This window comes from Triticum aestivum, chromosome 2B (assembly GCF_018294505.1).
Source record: "Triticum aestivum cultivar Chinese Spring chromosome 2B, IWGSC CS RefSeq v2.1, whole genome shotgun sequence".
Lineage (NCBI taxonomy): Eukaryota > Viridiplantae > Streptophyta > Magnoliopsida > Poales > Poaceae > Triticum > Triticum aestivum.
The window spans coordinates 285,923,808-285,928,445 of NC_057798.1; the positions used below are offsets into that span (position 1 = coordinate 285,923,808).

Below are 4,638 nucleotides of genomic sequence, written 5' to 3' on the forward strand. Positions count from 1 at the left end.
AACAAAGTATGACAGGTCAAATATTTATCAAAGTGACAAGGTATCAACTAGTCAGGACAAAGGACATACTAATCAAGCATTTATATTAAACTTCAAAACTGAACCAAATAGTAGGATATTACACTTATCAAATCTGAACATTACATAGTACTGATTATTACACTTCTGAAGGTCACAGAAATTTGAGAGAGAGAGAGAGAGAGAGAGGGAACAGCAGCAAGATTGGGAATGGAGCAGTAGCAGGGACGTGAGGAGAAGCAGCAGCAGGAGGTTGAGAAAAGAAGTAGCAGCAGGTTGGGGCAAGGGAAGGTGAAGAGCAGCAGCAGGTTCAGTAAAAGGAGAGGACCAGCGAGATGCACGGAGAAGAAAGAAGCAGAGATGAGGTGGCAGCAGTTCAGCAGGGGATTCAGAGGAGGAGCAGCAACAAGGGGCGCAAGAAGAAGCAGCAGCAGGTCATGTTGAGGAAGAAGCAGGAGGTTCGTGGGGAAGAAGAAGAAGCAAGAGCAGCAGAGTTAAGGGAAGAGAAGAAGAGAAGCAGCGGAGCAGCAGCAGTTTCGTGCAGATGAGGGTTTCAGCAGGGAGGCGCAAATGGATGGTGATGTATGGGTGGTGCTGGTGACGCGGTGGTGCTGATGGCACGCCGCCACGCCGGCCTGGCCGCGGCGGCGGCCGGAGGTGGAGAAGGAGGGGTGAGGGAGAGAGATGTGTGCCAGGCTCCATTGGATCCCTCCAGCGCCTAGGGATTTTGTTCCCCTCCTCTCATCTGCACTTTGTGATTCAGCCCTCTTACTTCTCTTCTTTCTTCACAAGAAGATCCCTCCAACTTTAGCTTGGCCCCTCTCGTTACATCTTTTCTTCACGGCGGGTCCATTCTTCCTCCTCTTCTTCGTTCTCTTAGCCACTTAGTCTGGATCTTGAAGATTTATAGTGCCTTTGCGCACATTTCTGCAAAATAGACCAAAGACTAGTAAATGATCCTTTAATATGATTTTCATGCAAATATTCAATATTTCACAGCAATAATTGATGGACATATCTCAATAAACCGCATATTTGAGTGCCAAAAGATGTATAGGAAATGTGCTTATCAAGTTCCCCCACACTTAAATCTTTACTTGTCCTCAAGTAAAGGCATATGACAAGAGCAGGATAGTGAATAGTGAGCTGACTAGAGAATGCCAAGTGAAGTAGATCTCTAAACAATGCATGCTTCAAACTTAGTTAATGGAAATTAATGGTAGAGTGCTACAAAGCAGTAGGATATTAGTAGACTTGACCATTTTAAACTTTTACAATGATAAAAGAAGATTAGCAAGTTCAAATGTTGATTGTGCCAAAAGGTTCCTAAAGAGAGCATGATCCCAAAAACAAAAAGAAGTTAAACTTGTGATCAGATCACTTATTACCAGGAACAAAAAATTGCAGTTGAAAGCACTTATTGTATTTGAAGAAAGTAATGATAATGTTTTTTCGATCTCACCAAAGGAAAATACCACCGATCCCGAGAACATGATATACACCTGGCTCGACCAATTATTAGTTAGTTTTTTTGTTTGTCTCCCCAAAGGAACATACCACCGATCCAGAGAACATGGTATACACCTGGTTCGACAATTACAATTTTATTAGTAATTACTGCCCGAGCTAACCCGATTTCACATGCCACCGATAGTCAGAATTATTTATTCATTATAAGATATACTTTTATTTTTATTTTTCAAATGAACAAAAACAAGAATCATCACTCATCCATGTCTAGTTCACATGCTACCAATCCAGAGAACATAGCATGCTAATCCATAGTGGTAAGTGATTGCTCTAAATGGGAACACATTTGGCACAAAATCAGCATCTAAACATGGTGATCTAGGTGTATCAATGTAAATGCAGAAAATGATGGAAGTTTTCTAGTGTACTAGGGCTTTGAGCACTCAAAACTAATAACTTCCACTAATTTCAGCAAAGCAAGCAATATGTAGGTCACTAGTTTACAAGGCATTCAACAATCAGTTCTCATGTTCACATCAAGCACAATATGTCAAATAAAATTCAGTGGGACATCATTTAAGAAATGGCTCAAGCAACTCAAATATCGAATGATTTCAGCATTATCAACGGATGATATATTCAGATTGGGGTCATGAAACAGCTCACCGGGCTTTGATGGTGTAGCACTCGCTCGATCATCTCTAAGCTACTCCTCTTCTCCTTTGCTTCCTCATGGATGCTCCAACTTCACTCTTCTTCGTGGCGTGAATCCACCAGGATCCCATGAGATGTCATCTCGAACTTGGTCAGCCCGCAACCAATGGTGCACAAGCATAAACCTGAAAGCACACTCAACAACCAAAGCAATACAAATGATAGGGACAATGCCCTCTAAGTCATCAATAGAGTATCCTATCACATAAGCATATCTATTGAGCATATGATAAATAGATATCATCAATAAATCGCATGGTGCATAGGTTGTATCCATGATATGGCATATCTTGTCGAGAAAGCTGATATCATACCTGAGATACTTGGGAAGAAGCTTCAGGACTACCTCAATTGAAGATACCAAGTGAGGTGTGGTAGTAGAAATTTCCACCGGACTCATGTCAACAAGTGAAATAGTAGAGCTTGGCTCCTTGACATCTGAATCCACCTCACCATACTCAACCATGAAGCTCTCCATCTCAGGCTCAAGTGTTGAGGAAGCAATACGGCTAACATCATCGAAGGTGAACTTCTCCATATCTGGCTCTAGCAGCACATGATCAATATCAACTAAAGGTGACTCCTCAATATCAAAAACAACTAACTGCAGCTCTGGCTCATCAATGGAAGAATCATCACAATGCAAAACCGAGTCTCCAACACTAGTATCCATATGATCTGTAGCATGTGTGTCGACTAGAATGGTGTCATCATCGTCAAAGATAATCCATGCAAGCTCAATCTTGTCACACTGAGATAGAGGTTCAGGCTTCTGTGTAAGAATTGGTGGCTGAGGTGTAGTGATTTGTTGCAAGCAAACCAATGAATCAGACGTGGGCTTCTTATTGTACCACTGAAGTTGGTGGAAAGCTATGCTCTCAATCAGCAGAAAAGCTTCATCAAGTGTCTTGTTTGTAATAGCTCCACCCGCTGCCATATCGACATAAGCTCGAGTGTCCGAAGTCAATCCTCTATAGAATATCTGCAGCTCTAACCATCTCTGGAGCCCATGATTAGGACATCTCCTGAATAAATCTTTGTATCTCTCCCAAGCATCATTCAAGCTCTCGCCTTCACGCTGAACGAAATTGAAGATCTCATCTCGAATTGCGAACTGCTTGTGTAGTGGGAAATATTTATCCAAGAAAGCTCATAATATCTCATTCCAACCGAATGATCTTGATGGCAAGGATCGATACCAAGCACGAGCACCATCTCAGAGAGAGAATGTGAACGGCATGCACTTGATAGCTTCTTGAGGAACTCCATGGTACTTTACTGTATCTGAATACTACATGACTCGGAGCAAGTGCTCGTAAGGATCTTCATTAGGCAACCCTCCAAACTGATGTTGTTGAACCAAAGCAATAAGACCAGGCTTTAGCTCAAAATTTTCTGCCTCAAAAGACGGCCAAAGTGGCCCTGTGAAATAGCATTGGCTGCTTGGCATCCAAACATCATGAAGCATCGCCATATCTCCGCCAAGTGTAACTATCAATCAACCTGTAAATAGTTCAGATTTCCTACGCACACTCATAAACAGTAAATACTAGTCAGAATGTTAGTATCCTAATAAGCCGAAGCAACAACAAGGAAAAAATATAAAAGAAACGCAGAAAATGAAATACACGACGAATTAAACACGGAACTAAAATAAACCTAGTCTATAGCCTAACACGGTCACTCGACCCTAGTCCCCGGCAACGGCGCCAAAATGATCGAAAGTAAGTATAGTAGGGTTTTTACGCCCCAAACTACGGATGTCGTGTTCTCCACAGGGACTAGGCGACGACGACTATGCTCGGCTAAATCTAGGTAACACAATTTTAAGAGATGAATGCAGAAAATAAAACCTAAACTAACAAGGTCGTTCCCAAAGATCATCGACAAAGAAAATGCAAAAAAAAGTACAGAAAGGTTCAGATTATCTTCAACAATATTTTTGGTATTCTCTATATGCTTGAGAACTTAGAACACTAACACAGGCGAACATCATCACACAAGAGAATCAACAAGACTAGAACACATAGGTTTATCTAACATGTACAGAGAGAAGAATCATGGATATAGGACAGAATATAAATGTCTCACATTACAAACACACACATATGTATATATATCACAGGACACCACACACATATGAAGAATACTGTTTCACTAAACAAAGTATGACAGGTCAAATATTTATCAAAGTGACAAGGTATCAACTAGTCAGGACAAAGGACATACTAATCAAGCATTTATATTAAACTTCGAAACTGAACCAAACAGTAGGATATTACACTTATCAAATCTGAACATTACATAGTACTGATTATTACACTTCTGAAGGTCACAGAAATTTGAGAGAGAGAGAGAGAGAGAGAGAGAGAGAGAGAGAGAGAGAGAGAGAGAGAGAACAACAGCAAGATTGGGAATGGAGCAGCAGCAGGGACG

The 4,638-nt window shown here is 41.2% G+C and overlaps 1 non-coding gene across 1 annotated transcript; it reads left to right on the forward strand.

Moving 5' to 3' along the window:
* The first annotated feature begins 3,206 nt into the window (after window positions 1–3,206).
* Window positions 3,207–3,310, forward strand: LOC123047770 (small nucleolar RNA R71). The gene has a single exon (XR_006423134.1). It is a non-coding gene; the product is annotated as a small nucleolar RNA R71 (small nucleolar RNA).
* Window positions 3,311–4,638: the final 1,328 nt, after the last annotated feature.